We start from the raw sequence: 18,248 nt of genomic DNA, 5'->3' as shown, positions 1-18,248 counted from the left end.
AAAAACTCCTAGAACGGCCGCCTAGCAAGTCAGCAGAACATGGCCACAGGATTGCTGTCTAAATTAGGTCTTTCAGGGCCTTGACAATGCCTTTGCAGGAGGGAATGACTACACAATCCTCCCGCAGATGTCCCTAACCTAAACCTAGGACTTCATGCCTTGATTGCCAGTCCCCAACAAATGAAAAGAAAGTATCCCCTTATACACCCTTATCTACTTAAGGGAAAAAGACTCGAAAAGGGGATGAGATCACCTGGAATGGCCACAAGAAGTTCTTACATAGCAAAGGCTCCCTCTAGTGACTTCGTCAACATGTATGATGCAATTACTAAAACACAAAACAATTAAACGTACCTACACCAAACAGACATATGGCCCTTTTCGCCTAAAGAAATAGCATATTTTACTGCAAACTAACTAGCCCTCTTGGCCTAAAGAAATAGATCATGTCACTACAAAACTGACTGGCCCTCTTGGCCTAAAGAAAGAAAACATTCACGCTTGACAAAACCAGCCCTCTTGGCCTAATGAAATCAAACATTAAAACCTCAGGAAACTGGCCCTCTTGGCCTAATGAGATCAAATAGAACAGCACCTACTCATCCCTTTTCGGAATAAGTCAAATATATAAAAATATGCTCCATTCAAAGGGGAAAAATAGGGCTCGCAGCCCTAAACTAAATGCATCAAGTTGTGACCCATCCTTCTTGCATATATAACAAGAGGGATACGCATAACATGTCATCTAACCAACCTATGGGTCCAAGATAATAGTGGTAGATGGGCCTCGGCCACTCTTTGCATTACCCATACCAACCATCACCTGCCATATAACATGTGGTCTGATAAAATTTCCCACAAACGACCAGTTCCTATCTCATTATCAATAGCAGCATCCAAACTAGGACCACAATTGAAGAAGAGGTCCTCTTCATAAGCAAAGTTGGCTAATGAATCCTCAAACTGATTCCAAGAACGTGGGATTAGCTGAAGAGAGACGCTCTCAAATTCATCAAGTAGGGTCATAGCAATTCGATGATACATGCAAAGGATGGGATTCCGGACTGTGTATATCTTATTTAGTTGATTTAAGATCAATTGGGAATCCCCTTTTACTAACAACCATCGAATACCACCTTTCTTGGCAATGTTCAGTCCCATAATCAAGGCTTTATACTCTGCCATGTTGTTAGTGAATCCTACCCCGAGATAAACAACTAATTTCATTGAACACAATATTAGTAAGTTTGGGAATCTCCCAATTCCCATTTTTTAAATACTAAAAAGGTGGTACCCAGATAACATGCCCATAAGTTTCTCAAATAATGTGACCTATCATTGGAAAGCGCTTGAAAAATGGAATCTATTGAGCTATAGGCACTTGATTTGGAGTTATAGTGCTCAAGTTTTGAAAAATCCAAATATTTGACCATGTCCCAAACTTATGGGAAATTCCCATATTCCCCAACATGGTGTTATTGTAACTCTACGTCAAGGATCTCAGATAACTACTCCAACACTCCCTTTTTTATTAGGGCCCCTGGACGCTCCATCAAAGTATAATGTGTACGTCCACAATGGATTTACACAATGAGCCATCAAGAACTCCCCTATTCATAATTATGATAGTCAAAGTTCAACATGCTTAGAGGATGAACTAGCGGCTCCATCCCACCTTCTTCATTAAACTCAATAGGGATACTTGTCAAAATTTATAAGCAGTGATGGCAAGAAAATCTGATTTTCCACACAAAGGTTTCGTCTTCTTACTCAATCACTTTGTACCCTTTGCTCCACCAAATAAGCTGCCCCTGATGATATCTTTGCTCTAGATATGGGTGCTCCAAATAAGGAATTAACCGCCCCATCAATCAGTTTAAGCTCTCCTGCAGGTCTCAGATCATCCCCTACATCGACCTACAATGCATTTATCGCATTAGCATACTAAAAAATAATAAGGTTTAATATTATTAAGATTAATCTTATTTTTTAATTCCACTCTTTGTAGATCAACTAGTAAATCCGTGGACTTATTTTTACATATCCTAACTACCTTGTAAGGGTCATCCCATCTAGGTTCCAACTTCCATGGAAATAGATCCCTATGTGCATCATAATGCAAAACTAATTGTCCTTTTTTAAAGGTATTATTTTTCACTTTTAGATCATGCAATCGCTTCATCCAACGTTTAGCTACTTCCTGGTGTAACAAAATGTGCAATTTGAGCTCATTTAGGTGGGCTATGGTCGTAAAACTCTCGAACAGGGCATCCTCATCACCCAAAGAATGATTGATTGCAAATCTTATGGTCGGAAACTCAATTTCTAAGCGCAAGACACACTCCTTCCTATAAACTAATTTGAATGCGGCGTGGTCAGTGGCTTGTTTAAACGTTGTACTGTATGCCCATACTACTACATATAATTTCGTATCCCAGTCCCACTTCTTTTCATAGACTATCTTGGACAGGATATCCACAAGCTGCTTATTGGTGCTTTCAACTTGTCCATTTGCTTGCGGATTATAGGGGGTCCTCTTGTTATGCTTGATTTTCCAAGCTTCAATCAAAACTTTTAATCACTTTAATTAAAGAGTGAGTTCCACAGTTTGATACTATTTCATTTGGCGGACCAAAACGACAGATGATCTTCTCAAGTAGGAAACTGGCAGTCTCTTTTGCATTGTCCTACCTTGTCGCCTGTGCTTATGACCACCTTGTGAAATAATTAGTGGATACTATAATGTATCTCTTCTGAGTAGTAGACATCGAGGTAATAGGACCCACAAAGCTGATGTCCCACTTCTTAAATGGAAGGATAGCCATAATAGGCATAAGTGGGCGCTTCCTATTCTCTCTACTGTCATGTCTTTGACATGTATCGCATCTCTTAACATACTCAAATGAATCTTGGAAGATGGACGGCCACCAATATCCAACTCTTAAAGCCTTATGTGCTGTCAACCACCCAGCAAAGTGTCCCCCCACAAGTAGAGTCATGGCACTCCTCCAAGATAAATGGAACCTTGTCAGGCATAACACATTTGCAATAGATATCATCAACAACCTACCGATATAGTGTTCCTGCGATTAAGGAAAATTTCAATGCATGTTGTTTAATTTTCCTCTTCTCAGATTTTGATAGGGTAGCTCTAGTCTCTCCTGTAGATAGATAGTGCGTTATAGCAATATATTAGGAGGGAATAGATGTCATATCAATCTTAAACAATGTTTTCATGTCACTTCCTTCAGCCAAGACCTCTTTTGGCTCTCTAAAACCCACAAGAAATTCTACAATGACCTGTAGCTTTGGTGGCTTTCTCTTAATCTCGTAATCAAACTCCTACAAAGTGATTAACCACTTTGTTAAATGATCAAGTAGCTATAACTTGTTTAGCAACAATCGAAGCCCTTCTGCCTTCGTATAAAAAACCACCTTCTCATAAAGAATATAGTGCCTGAACTTTTTGGTCGCAAATACCATCGCAAGGCACAACTTCTCCATATAGGTGTAGTTAATTTTCGATATGCCAAACTGTTGAGATGGCAAGCTCAACACGTGCAAACATTGATGATGGACCACTTGGCTAAATGAGTCCGCACGTCTACACTTGGCACATTGGTGGTCATTATGATACTCACATGGCCACTAACTTATCACTTATGATATTTAGTTTGTTACACCTACCTATAGCTGGCAAAGATATAACACCAGTCGATTAGTGTAATCGCTTATGCACTGTTTGACTTAGAAGGCCACTTTCTCTTATGTTGTATCTTATCTATACTTTATGTACATTGTATAGTGTGTGGAAGAAGAAGAAAAAATCAGCAAGAAAACGTTTTGGCCTCCATCTCTCTTCTTGTGCTCTTGAGTGAGCTTCCTCTTGTGTATATAGTGTGTATTTGGCGCAACAGCTCAAGCAAAGTCCCGTACCATGCAATTCTTGACACCAACTTCTAACTAGCAAAACCTATCAGATGGTACCATTTTTTCTCCCAAATTTGGAATAAGCAGTAGCTGATACTATGCATTGTTGTTGCTGAAAATATATAGAACATTTCACTCCTTTTAGGTGCTTTTAAAATAGGTGCTTTGTCAAGTTCTTGCTTCACATCATCAAAAAATACTTTGCAAGCATCACTCCATGCAAATAGACAATTAAAGGACAATAGGTTCGTCAGTGGCAACATTCTTTCTGCCATGGCATTTATAAACCTTCGATAATACCCTACTGATGACAAAAAGCTTTGTACCTCTTTTGGGGTACGCGACGGACTCATGGTGACTATGACCTTGATCTTTTCAAGGTCAGTCACAATCCCTACTAAACTGACCACATGGCCTAACAATAGCCCATAAGGCACCCCAAAGACGCACTTCTATGGGTTAAGAGCTATGCAAAATTTTCTACAATGCTCAAAACACTTCCACAAAATAATCAATTGCCTTTCTTTTATGGTGGTTTCCCTTAGTCATCAATAAATACTTTCAACTCCTCTGGGGAGATGTCACCGAAGGTCTTGTCGAATGTTCTTTGCTACAAACCAAGTGCATTACATAAACCAAATGCCATCACATGGTACGCAAAGATACCGAAGACAATAATATTTTTTTTTTCAACTTGTCTTGCTCAACAATTGCCATTCGGTTATAACCCACTGCGGGCAGCCTAGTTTTTCAGCTCGTTTGAACTGAATACTTGATCATTTCTAAAACTTTCTTGATAGAAATGAAGCTTAGGAAGTAGGATATCAAATCCCTATGATGCTTATCAGCATTGCGATGTGTGTAGGTTGAATCAAACGTATGAACGAAAAAGGGTGCAGAAAACGGTAGTGACTAAGTGAACGCACAATGCTTGAGCATACAGTCAACAATGTTGGGCTTTTATGTGATGGGTAGGAGTGCCCTGAATCAGGGAATATTTTCCTAGAAGAGACCGCGAGAGTTGAAATGGCCTGGATAGGGAGACTCAAGTCCTCCACTGCAGGTGGGTAGCTATGGAGGTAGGTGAGAGATTCATGGGAAAGTGGAGGGAGCCCAAAATTCAAACTGGAATGACTCAATTAGTGGCCTGATGACTCACTAACTTAAAACCCACTCTGATACCATGTTAAAATACTGAGAATGCATGCTATGGAGGATTACTAATGAGCAAATAGACAATCATAATGAGGTAGAAGCATTAACAAGAAGAACTAATATTATCCAAGCATAATGCAAGTGCAACTGATTGATAATAGATAGAATGAGTGTGGGGATGAGTGCCTTTTATAGGCTTAGAGTAGGTGCTATTGGAGATAGGTGGAAAGGAACCGTGGTATTCAACAACCTTGGTTTTAATAAACCATGCATACATGACCTAGTCTAAGGCTTTATTTGTTATATGTTTATTTGCCTTATTTGTCCCATACAAAGAGGCTATGATGGATGCGATTGCACACTTCTCAACAAGGGTCAGCCAATCAGTCAAGACCAATGGCCAAGAGGCACAACCCTAGGAGAGAGGCAAGCAACCAACAACCTCCTTGCAACATTGTAACCAACCTAGTGACTCTAAGTGTAGGAGACTTGCTCACGCAGCACCCCACACTATGGCAGGATTTGAAACACTAGGTGGAAGAACCGATGGAGCATGATGTAACTGACTTGTAGGATCATGATGCAGTCACATAGATACCCAACTTGACGTTGCACTCAATGCCAAATTCACTACATGTCAACACCTTTTGGGAAGGCAATGAGATGCACAGAATCTTGCCTATCCTAGCCCTAGGAGATGTAACACAGAAGGGAAATGTAGATACCGAGGTAGGAGTGAGTGTGTTGAGCCATGTTTTGCTCCAGGCTTGGAGAAATCCACCTATCAAAATAGCTAGGTTCAACGTCACTCTAGCTAATGGAACGAAAGTAAGGCCATTGGATTCTTGAAGAATTGGCCAGTGAAGATCGCAGTTGTCTAGTTCTATGTGAACTTCATCGTCATGAAAGGAGTGGACTATGACATTGTGCTAGGCTGACCCTGGATGAGGAACGCGTGCTGAGCCATTGAAGACTGGGGCAACGGTTTAATCTTCCTAGGCAACCAAATGGAAGCAGTAAGGGTTGAGATGGACACTTGGAAGATAACCCTTGTCGACTTAGATGCCATCTCTGCCATGCTTAGAGGTGACGAGCCAATAAGGAAGTATTACAGGCCTTTGACCACATGCATCCCTTGTCCTAAGGATGAGCGAGATTGGATGCATGTCCTAGCAACCATCAATCTCCCATTCTCTGACAAAGAGGGGATGTACAAACAGGCTACAAAAATTGCAAGTGTGTTGAAGGAGCCCCTAGTGCCACTCTACACATTAGAGCTATTTGGAGGTCAAAAGGAGGCCCTTGTAAGAAAATGGGTATTTGCATCATTATCTCTCTAGAAAAATACCGAAATCTTCATTTTCTGGAATAAAATAGGTGTGTTTAACTAGTCACCTGAGAAAGTTAATAACACCTTTTGTGGATAACAACGGCCCACACTGATGACTGGAAAATTTAAAGTCAAGAATCTTTAGGGAGTAAGAGCACTGTAAACCTTCAATGCCATATACTATGCTACCCCTCTACATTCAATGCCATCTGTAGTTGGCAAAGTCCCACTTGCCCTCTTCACCCTCCCCTCCACTAAACCCCTCTAATCCCTCCCGCCCTCCTGGCAATGGTGGTCTACTGAGCTTTTCCCTCTGTTGGTAGTAGTAGTCTACTGGGCTGTTGTTACCTCTATTAGCAATGGGGGACTCCCATGTCCATGTTGACAATGCCAAGTACCATCTTCATATTGACCTTGAACCTAGTTACGCTCCAGTGCAAAAACGTCGTGGTGGCAGCTTTGTATCAGCAAATGAAAGGAATGCTCTAAGATGTTCTGGAGCCAAGAATGTGGATATATGGTGTGATGGATCTATTTACCCACATGATCCTCAAAATTGCAGTCAACCACCTTTCTCAAGCCCAACCTCACTTCTCAAGTTTGTTGGAGATGGATAGAAAGGTTTGTTGGGCTACTACAAATCAATTTCAGTAACCCCTACAGTAAGTTGAGAAAGAGATGTTCCAGGTTCAAAATACCCATCTTTGTCACCTTAGAGACCTTTGCAAGTTGCAAGAAGAAAAGCTCAAGCACCAGGAACAGGAGATCAACAAGCTACAAAAGCAAGTTGAACAATACAGAATGAAGAAAACATCTATTGGACCTCGGCAAAGGAAAAGAAAGTTGTGAAACATAGAGGATCTTAAGGTTAATTCAGGAGGACTCAAGAAAAGGATCAAAGCAATCAGGTAAGCATTCTGATTCTATGTACTCTCTTGCTCCTATGTGCCCTCTGATTTCTATGTGCCTTCTTCCCTCTGGCTCCTCCATACATTAACAATGGGGTTCTGCATGCAGGGTTGAATTGCAACCCAACAAGGAGAATATCAACCCAAATAGCAACCTAGCAATGCAGATGAAACCTCTGATTAGCTTGAAGGTTGCAAAGGAACTACAGCAAGAGAAGAAATTTAAGGTTGTGCAGAGGGAGGTGGTGGATCAGTTTATTACCAACAACACCATATCCACTGAGAATGTACAGAGTGCTATGGATGAGAGTGGTATTAGTTGGAAAGGATATGCCTTCTTACATAAGACTGTCAATTCTGCATTCAAAGCTAAAGGAATCACTCCAAAACTTCTACCAACCACTACAGATGTTTGGAAGCTTCGGAAGAGACTTAACGAGAAGCAAAACAACTATGTTGGATCCCCGTACCACATTACAAATGAATACAAAGGGAAACGAGGCACTGTCAAATATGATGAACACAACATCTTCATGGAGTTGGAGCTGTTGCAGAGAAGGATGGTTGAGTTTTACAATATCACACACGCTGAAACAAATGGTGTTTTCAACTTTGTTCTAAAGATGGACGAATGTGAGATCCTGAATGATAAGAGATGGAAAGAGTAGCCATAACATTGATGGATAGAGCAATGGGAAAATTGCCCAAGGATGGTCCATTGTACTTCTCAGTACAATTAGAAATGAATCTATGGTGGCTCAATTGCTTTCTTATATGTACTCCCAGGTCATTTTCTTATGAATACAGTGTGGTTTATACACTCAATCTAATAGATGTATTATTTTGATTTGGTGTAGGTTTTAACCGAGGACCATGATGTCTTGGAATGGGTCTTCCGACAAACTCCCATTCCTGATCTTATTAGTGGGCAGATGCGAGGGCAAAGGACTCTTACTGTTGGAGACAGAGGCACCTTTCAAGTTGTTTGGCATCTGACCTCTAATTTAAAGACATTAAAATGCTTATACAATTGCAATCGAGGAGCCTTGACCTTACCATGCATGTACTACATGGAGCCTACAAAAACCCTTGATCACACAGGTGGTGGACAAAGCCACCCGACTCCGGCAATTGCTGGATAAGAGCTTCCAATCAGTTTTTGATATACCATTCACAAATGTGCACATTTATACTATGCACGCTCTGTCAAGATTGTGGGAGAGAAGGAAGGAGTCTCACTTGAAGCTTTCTTGCTTGCACAATGGGGGAATACACACAGAGGTGGAGGCTGAAAACAGTTTTCCTCTTCTTAGTTGTGTAAGCCAAAGAGAACTCTAGTACATAGAAATAGAAGAACCCTACATATGGGTCTCAAACCAAACTCAACTAACTAAGGTGGCATACTAACTGAGCCACGAACTAGAGTAGATAAGGATAGTTGTCATCTAGCTATTATTCATGGATAGTGTACCAACCGCATCTGCAACTGACAAGTCGGTGACATAAATGCACAATGGTCACCCTGGCATATCACGAGTGGAGCTCGATATCTCAACACTCCCCCTCGAGCTCAATTCCAATTCTTGCACACCAAGCAGGTCTCTGAACTTGCGCAGCTTCTCTGTGCCCAATGCCTTTGTGAATATGTCAGCTACCTGATCCTCTGTGCTGACATAAACTAGATCAATAAGACCTAGTAAAACCCTCTCCCGCACATAGTGATAATGCACCTCAATGTGCTTTGTTCTAGCATGATAGACTGGGTTATTTGCCAAGTGTATACTACTCATGTTGTCACAATAAATGATAACTGGCCCATCTGTAGGTTGATGCATATCATAAAGTAGCTTATGATGACCCCTGTACTCAGCCTCTATGCTCGACAAGGCAACTGTAGGCTGTTTCTTGCTGCTCCAAGTGACTGCAGCACTTCCAAAAGAGAACACATATCCACTGGTAGATCGTCTATCAGAAATACTACCAGCCCAATCAGCATCAGTGTATCCATGCAACTGTATCTGAACCCCAGTCTCATAAAATAGTCCATACTGCAATGTGGACTCTCCCAAATCCTTCATCTCAAACTTCTGCTTCAATAGCATTTTCATATGAAGGATATCTTCATCACTGTCACCTGTCATAATCAAATCATCAACATAAATGACAAGTAGCATAATACATTTCTCTGTTTTTCTCACTTAAAGTGAGAAATCTGCCTTGGAAATCTGAAAGCCAATAGTGACAAAATACTATCCTATCTTGTCAGACCATGCTCTAGGTGCTTGCTTCAAGCCACAAAATGCTTTCTTCAACCTGCAAACAAGCTCAGGATGAACAGCATGCACATAACCTAGTGGCTGCTCCATATAGACATCTTCTTGCAAATCACCATGCAAGAAGGCATTCTTTCCATCCATCTAATGTAAAGACCATTCCTTTGATGCAACCATAGCAATAACTACTCTTACGGTTGCCATCCTTGCAACTAGACTGAATGTTTCTTCATAATCAATACCATATATTTGTGCATACCCCTTGACTACTAATCTTGCCTTGTATCTGTTCACAGAACCATCTGTGTTGTGCTTCACCTTATAAACCCACTTACAGCCAATTGCATTCTTATCTTTAGGCAAAGGTACCAACTCCCATGTAGCATTTGCTTCCAAGGCATCCATTTCTTCATCCATGGCTTTCTCCCATTTTTCTTTTCCCATGTCTTGCTCAAAAGAAGTGGGTTCTGGTTCCTGTATCATTTTGACCATATAGGCATAGTGAATGGCTGTAAATCCATCATATTTCAGCCTATCCACAGGATACCTAGCTCTGGTAGACCTGCGCAAAGTAGGTTCACTCCCAGGTGCTCTCAAAACATCCCTGGTCTTCCTTACTCCAGGTATAACAATAGAAGGAATACCCAACTCATCATCAATGCTCTGTTCTGAGCCACTGGATTCACCATCCACATAAGAGTGACCTGCATTCACATCAAACATGGGCTGATCTACCTTCTCTTTTTCTTTTCGTGATACCCGCATACCACTATCTACATTGCTTTGAGAAGATTCTCCTGATCTCAATCTGCTTGTCCATGGCGAAGAATGTGAACCACTACTAGAGGATGCTCCAGGTCCACTAATATTTTGTGACTACTGCTGTGAATTCTGTGCAGTATTACCATTTTGTGCATCTACATCATCAATCACATTTACTGGTTTATACCAGCTACTCATCTCATCAAAAGCAACATCTCTGCTCACTGTAAACTTACGAGTAGAAGGATTATAGCATCTATACCCTTTCTGCTGCAAAGAGTAACCAATAAAGATGCATTTCTCAGCTTTTGGATCCAACTTGGATCTCAAATCATCTGGCACATGAACATAGGCAATGAAACAAAAAATCTTCAAATGAGAAATATCTGGTTTCCTACCAGTATACCTCTCCTCTGGAGTCATCCCATGTATTGCTGTAGTGGGAATTCTATTCATTATGTAGACTGTTGTAGTAACTGCTTCAGCCCAGTAAAAATCTGGCAAGTCTTTTTCATTGAGCATGGCACGAGATACCTCTCCAATATGCCTGTTTTTCCTTTCTGCAATTTCATTTTGTTGTGGGGTATGACTGCATGAATATTGCTGCTTTATGCCATGCTCCTGTAGGAATCTTGCAAACTCATTTGAGAGGTACTCTCCCCCTCCATCTGACCTTAGGCATTTTATTTGCAGGCCTGTTTCTTTTTCAACCATAGCTTTAAGAGTTTTGAAATGCCCAAAAACTTCACTTTTCTTTTTCATAAAATACACCCAAACTTTTCTGCTATAGTCATCAATAAAAGTGACAAAATAATGACAACCTCCAAGAGATGCAGCTTTAGTAGTCCACACATCAGAGTGGATTAATTCCAATGGCTTCTCACTCTCTTGAACATGTCTAGGAAATGGTCTTCTTGCCTGTTTTCCAAACTGACAGGCTTCACATACCTTATGCATTTCTGCAATCTTGAATTTTGGCAATCCTGCAACAGCATTTTGGGCCTGCATTGATTTAAGTCACTGTATATTAACATGACCAATGCGTTTATGCCAGATATCAGTATCTGCAACTACACCAGTCCCATGTGCAAGCATTGCTGCACTCAATTCAGGCATGTCTGCATCCAACGTAAACATTCTGCCCTTCTTCTTTCCTTTTGCTATCAAGCAACCTTTATTTTTCATATCCTCAACAAAGCATCCATGAGGATTAAATCTGACCTGCAAGCCCTGCTCAACCATTTGACCAACAGAAACCATATTCTTGGTGATATTTGGGACATGAAATACATTTGACATGTATTTCTTTTTCCCATCCTGCATAGACAAAGGAATTTTTCCAATCTGCACAATAGGATGTGCAGTATCATCACCAGTCTCCACAAATCCTAGTTTTTCCATTTTCCTTGCATCCTCCATCCATTCTACATGACCTGTCATGTGGTTTGATGCACCTGAGTCAACATACCATACATCATTGCTTTCTTCTGCACTTATCACAGAATTGTTCATGTGCTGCACCATAAACAAATGCTCATTTCTATCATCACCCTGTCTACTAGAAGATACATAATTCCCTTGTTGCAATTTTCCATTCATGATGTCATTCTGCTTTTTATAACAATCTTTAGCAATATGACCCATTTTACCACAGTAGTAGCATTCAACATTGTTGTTTGCATTTTGGCCTCTTTGCCATCCACCACGACCTCTTTGGCTCCCCCTGCCTCTAGAGTTACCACGTCCTCCTCATAGGACTGGTTTTCTTGAGTTTGCTGCATATTCTGATTTCTACCCACAACCTCCAAATCGGCCTCCTCTACCTCTGCCTCTACCTCTTCCAGCATTTGAGTAGAAGACAGCTTCTTTTGAAGTTCCTCCTAAAGAAGATGCACCACCATTTCTCTGCTCCTCAGAAATTAGAAGAGCAATCAACTTCTCAAAATCAGGAAATATTTCACGGACGGAAATGGATGTTCGGAACTGTGCATAATCCTTTCCTAGACCATTCAAGGTCACGGAAACTAAATCATCATCTTCCACTGGCGACCCAATGGAAGCAAGTGCATCTGCGATCTTCTTCACCTTCATGTGGTAGTCATTGATGCCCATACTTTCTCTTTGCACATTGTGCAACTCTTGCTTGAGCTGCATTTTTCTGGCTTGCGTATTTGTGCTATACATTTTTGACAAAGTATCCCATGCCTCCTTTGGCGTACTTGCATCTTGAATATGCACAATCATAGAGTCTGAAATGCTGATAGATAGCCAGTACATAACTTTCCTCGCTCTCTCATGCCATGCTTTAAATGCTTGCATTTGCTGTTGATTGGGAACATCAGGAAGAACCGGTTCTTCTTCATTTCCTGCAAAAAATTCCCAATATCCTTTTACCATAAGGAAATTCGTCATTCTAAACTTCCATGCTTGGAAGTTGTTCTTGTCAAGCTTTTCAGTGACAATCTGTGAAAGAGAATCAGACGCCATTACAGAAGACTGCAAAAAATTCTGTCACTGCAAAGAACACAGTTTCAGCCTCACAAGGGCAAATCTGCAAAACTGTAGAACAGTGATCGCACAACATAAAACTGGGCCTTTTCCTGAGTGCGTGCAGAAAACTTCCGCCTCCAAAACAGGCCCCGAAATGGCCTCAAATAAAAAAAACAGGGATACCAAGGGCTAAAGCCCTGACCTACAGAATATACTGCCCTCTTGCTACACCGCGAAGGGCGTCTCAACCTGAGACAATGCACTCCTGCACTTTCTGGCTGTGCTACCTGCAGAGACTTGCTCCCAAACAGAAAAATGAAAGCAACACTGGTCCTCTTACCAGAACGCCGCGAGCTTGGCTTGCTTTCTTGAGCTCCTTACCACGAACAAGGCTCTGGTACCATGTCAAGATTGTGGGAGAGAAGGAAGGAGTCTCACTTGAAGCTTTCTTGCTTGCACAATGGGGGAATACACACAGAGGTGGAGGCTGAAAACAGTTTTCCTCTTCTTAGTTGTGTAAGCCAAAGAGAACTCTAGTACATAGAAATAGAAGAACCCTATATATGGGTCTCAAACCAAACTCAACTAACTAAGGTGGCATACTAACTGAGCCACGAACTAGAGTAGATAAGGATAGCTGTCATCTAGCTATTATTCATGGACAGTGTACCAACTGCATCTGCACAACTGACAAGTCGGTGACATAAATGCACAACGGTCACCCTGGCATATCACGAGTGGAGCTCGATATCTCAACACGGTCTGTGTCATGTCATAGAGAAACTAATCAACCTATACATTGGGTTTGTATGGAAAATCAAAAATCAATCTGAACGCCGTGATGGCATTGCTACTATTGAAACGGTATTATCCAGTATGCAGCTTCATGGAGGAAATGTTCAAATTGAGCAAGACCAGAAGCTCTCCACCAATGAAAAAGATCTTCCTAGAAAGGTTTCTATAGGTGGAGTGAAGGCAAGGCGGTTCCTATCAAGACCAATCAACAACACAATTAAAAAGAGTGCATCCAACCACGTCAGGAGGATAGAGTATGAGCAATGGAGGAGACTACACATTGCAGTTAAGGACCATGAGGGTGCATCCAGAAATGCAAAGGCGGAGGTATGGCGTGCAGTGGACAACATCTTCAAGATGTGCGACAAGGAGTCCTAATCGACTCTGGACATCAAGGTTTTTCAAAGACACCTTCAACAATTCAAAAAACAATTTACCACAGCCTGGACAGAAAACAACATAACACATTACATGGTAAGCTTCAAAATCTAGCCTACATCATTTTGCGTCTCAGGATATAATTCTAAAACATATGATATTGATGTATGTCAGCACATCATCTATAATCATCTACCATTCTTCATTCAAAAGTACGGTGATCCAAGCATATGGAGCACTCAGGGAATGGAGAAGTCGCATTATATGGCACGCAATGCATACTTCAGACATACTCAACATGGTGGTGGCAGTCACAAAGGAAATAGCCTTCATGAACTCTTCCAGTGGTTCTACAGACGAATAATGCAACAGCTTCACAAAGAAGAGACTCTACGTTCATCAAAGATTGTGCAGGCTTTGAGGGAAGTTCAATCAAAAAGGGAGAAGAAGATTCAAGCATTCAAAAACTCAAATCCTCTTCAATCACAACAAAGATGGAGACAGGAATGCCACTTTATTAACCATTGATGGGTGAACTGTAGTTAGATGCAGTGAACACATTGTAACCAAAAAGCCACTTACAAAGCAATGGAATGTATTAACAATGTGTAATGAAATGTTGCGGAATACATCATACATCTTTTTGCCCCTCAGTTGGTCTATATTCTAGTAAAAGTTGGTCTTGTTTTCTCTTGAGTCGTATTAACTGGTTCTTTCCATAGGGTTCCAGCTGCTCACTGTCTTCTATTCCTAATGCTAACGTAAGCCCTACATAGGCACTAAAATAGCCCCTTCTCGAGCATCGGGACGCAAGCTAGTAGCCAAAGACATCCAGGGTTGTGAACTTCTCTACCAAAATTACCTTCTCGTAGGTGCTAGGGATAGGCTGTCCACTGAGAAACCGTGAGAGTGTTTTGAAGAAAAATGTGGCCACAACACCTTTATCACTGAGGTTGTTGTGGTGCACTAAAACCTTCAATTTTGCAAGCCCCCTCAGGTAGTTCCTTAGAGCTGCATCACGTCCATGGAACTCTCTTCTGTGCTTGATTAGAAACTCATCTACTTCTCCGAACAACCTCTGCAATAAACCAAATAGACCAAATCCGAATTACAGTAAGAAGAATAAGAACCTCCACCATAATCTAATCAAACAAACGATGAAAGCAAAGTAAGTGTCACCTCCAGTTTCTCGTCATAGATGAAGGTTTTCTCGTTCTAAAGGTTCACACTACTTATGCTCTCCCCTTGACGTTCCTCTAGGAAATGAGACTGCTTGAACTCCTACTCACTTGGCACTCTGCCTCTTTCCCTGTCTTCTTTCACCCTGTTGAACCACAAAAGGAGGCACTAACCTGCATCAAAATTCTCCTCTAGTGACAGGTCTTCCATATCATCATCAGAAACAAACCCATCCTCCTCCTCTGCGCTCCTTGCAATTGCTGAGCGCGAAGTCTTCTCTGATAGAGAACACCTTCTGGATGTCGCTGAGCAACAAATATTGCTTTCCCTCAATTTGAAACTCAGGAAGAGCATGCAGCTGGCGCGAAGTGTCAACAACACCAACTTCCCTGTGTACTGTGGAACCTTTGAAACTTTATTCTTGATATCTTTGAGACTTATTGCCTTGGTCTCATTCTCTTCCTCAGTAGGCGAGAACTCTTCCTCCACTCCGACTCCTTCAATTTCTCCTTCCACATCCGGGCCCTCATCCTCTGTCTCCTCTTCTGGCTCATACAATAACTCAACATTTGCATTGGGTAGATTCTTGTATAGACAATGCAGGTATAGGATGAACCCCATCTCCACTTACAGAAGCTTGTAGTCCTTGTGCATTGGACACAAAAACGGCCTATAAGGGCCCATCAGAAGGAGATAATGTTTATACAGGATGTTGTTCTGCTTCTTGTCCTTTCTGCAATCAAGGAGATGAATAGAGTCCCTCTGATCTGATGTCACCCGTCCTTTGTCTACTTGGGTTTCAAAATCATTGAATTCAGTAGTGTAATATTCCATGTTCTCTTTGATGATTTCCTGATATGGCATGGTTGTGTTGAATATATGTACTAAATCAGGATAATACTCCGATACTCCTGCTTCATTGACAAAGTCTATTAAAGCCGCTTCACAATCTACTGGCGTGGGGGCTATAGAATTTTTCTTGCTTGCTGTTTTTTTGGGAGCGGGCTCTTGCTCTGGTTGGGACATTGAGAAGTCCACCTTTCATTTGAGGGACGGTCCCTTGGTCTTATTTTCTGAAAGACAGAAAAGACTTGAAGCAACACAAGCTTCACATAGAGTGGAGGTCGAATATTCATGAAAACCTGCCACAGCCTGAGTTTGCCAGTAGTGTGAGCTTCCAGTGAGAGGTGATACCTCCACAGTAGGCATTTATGCTTGTAAAGGTTGAACGCACTCTATGACATGGGCAGAGTCTCCCTCCTCCTCAAACGAACCTGCTAGTGATGGTGCTGAGAAATCCACTACATGCTTTTTTGATGAACATGCAGCGACCACTTGGCTTCCCTTTGCAGACACCTGAACCCTCCCCTCTTGGCTAAGCTCAGGGTCAAGAAAATATGGCCTCTTCCCACATCCTCCTAAACCTGCGAGAACGGAATTTCCCGTTTGAAGCGTATACAAAAACAAAAAAGATTCCAAGACCATTATGGACTCGAAAGTGCACGGCTCGTTTAACCAGACATAAACTACGGTCAAAATTCACAGTGCTTTAACGCGCATAAGCGCATTTGTAGTCTTGATACGGCCATGTGCGCATCAAAGAGTAGGAGATTATGACTCTTGTTGATCTGTGCATGGCACGCTAGGTTTGAAAAAGGGGTCAAAAAGTTGTGCGCTTTGGCACGTATACATTTGTTTGACATTGTCGCAATAGCCATTACGCGTCAAAGCGCACAAATACTATTAAACAAATAAATTGGTATCAGAACTAGAGAACGACCACCTACCTTCTTGAGACATCTTTCTCGCTGATGATCCGGTCCACCAAGCTGATGATCGCAGCAAACTCCCTCCAATGCAGCTCTGATGGAGACTCTCTCTCTCTCTCTCTCTCTCTCTCTCTTTGAAATGCACGCCCTCTCTCTCTCTCTCTCTTTGAAATGCACGCCCTCTCTCTCTCTCTCTCTCTCTCCCTCTCTCTCTCTCTCTCTGTCGCACACAAATACTTGTGCACACACACACACAAACGCTTGCGTGCACATACACACAAAGACACACACACATAGGAGGTCTCCCTCTCTCCCTTTCTCTCTCTATCTCTCTATCAAAGGCATGCGCTCTCTTTCTCTCTCTCTGTCTCTCTCAAATGCTTTCTTTCTCTCTCTCTCTCTCTCTCTCTCTCGCATGCATGCACACACACACACACACAGAAACACACAAGAGCTCTCTCTCTCTCTCTCTCTCTCTCTCTCTCTCTCTCTCTCTCTCCAACGCAGTCTCTGTGTGTGTCTTGAATGGGCACAAACATGCCTCAACGCACGCTGGCTCTCTCTCTCTCTCTCTCTCTCTCTCTCATGCAAAATGGCGCATTCTCTCACTACCTTTACTGTACCTTACTATGGATCCCTCCGATTCCCTCGGGCCACACGCCCACTTTCCCACATTGACTGCAGGAAATCATCTTCTAATGGATCTGTACCATTCTCCCACATGGGTTAAAGAGCCCACATACATGCATGATGAATTAAAGAACCATTTTTAAGTTTTGACAATGTTGTGGAATAGACACAGAGAGATAGTCTGATAGCGCGACACACAGAGAGATATAGTGCAACGTTTGCATTCCCATGAATCACTTCAAAATCGATAGTGCCCAGGGTGAGAGAGAGTGTGTGTGACAAAAACACAAACAGAGATAGAGAGAGAGAGAGAGAGAGCAACACACACAAACACACAGAGACAAAGAGAAAGAGAGAGCCCAGCAGATAAACTCACTGCAAGGGAGCGAGAAGGAGCGACAGAGATGACCTTAGCTTGGACGGGTACCCAATCAGGTAGATATTCTTGAAACAAACCATTTTCTTCTGTTTCAATTCGCTTTGACGCGTAGCAGCATGTCATGGACCTTCAAAAGCCACTATGCACGCTAAAAAGAATCATTTTCCAAGCATTTAAAAAGTTTTGCCCTTTGACGCGCAATCGCATCTCCACGGCTTGCATAATGCACTATGCGCGTCAAAGGGGGCACTTGTTTATTGAGCTTAGAAT

General features: G+C 41.9%; 1 pseudogene; it reads left to right on the top strand.

Moving 5' to 3' along the window:
• Positions 1-7,484: 7,484 nt before the first annotated feature.
• On the top strand, positions 7,485-14,549 carry LOC148032858 (uncharacterized; annotated as a pseudogene).
• Positions 14,550-18,248: the final 3,699 nt, after the last annotated feature.

This window comes from Lygodium microphyllum, chromosome 8 (assembly GCF_053477565.2).
Source record: "Lygodium microphyllum isolate KBCC chromosome 8, Lygodium_microphyllum_v1.1.10, whole genome shotgun sequence".
NCBI lineage: Eukaryota > Viridiplantae > Streptophyta > Polypodiopsida > Schizaeales > Lygodiaceae > Lygodium > Lygodium microphyllum.
Note: the sequence above shows the minus strand (reverse complement) of the source record. Positions and strands in the feature narration are given on the sequence as shown.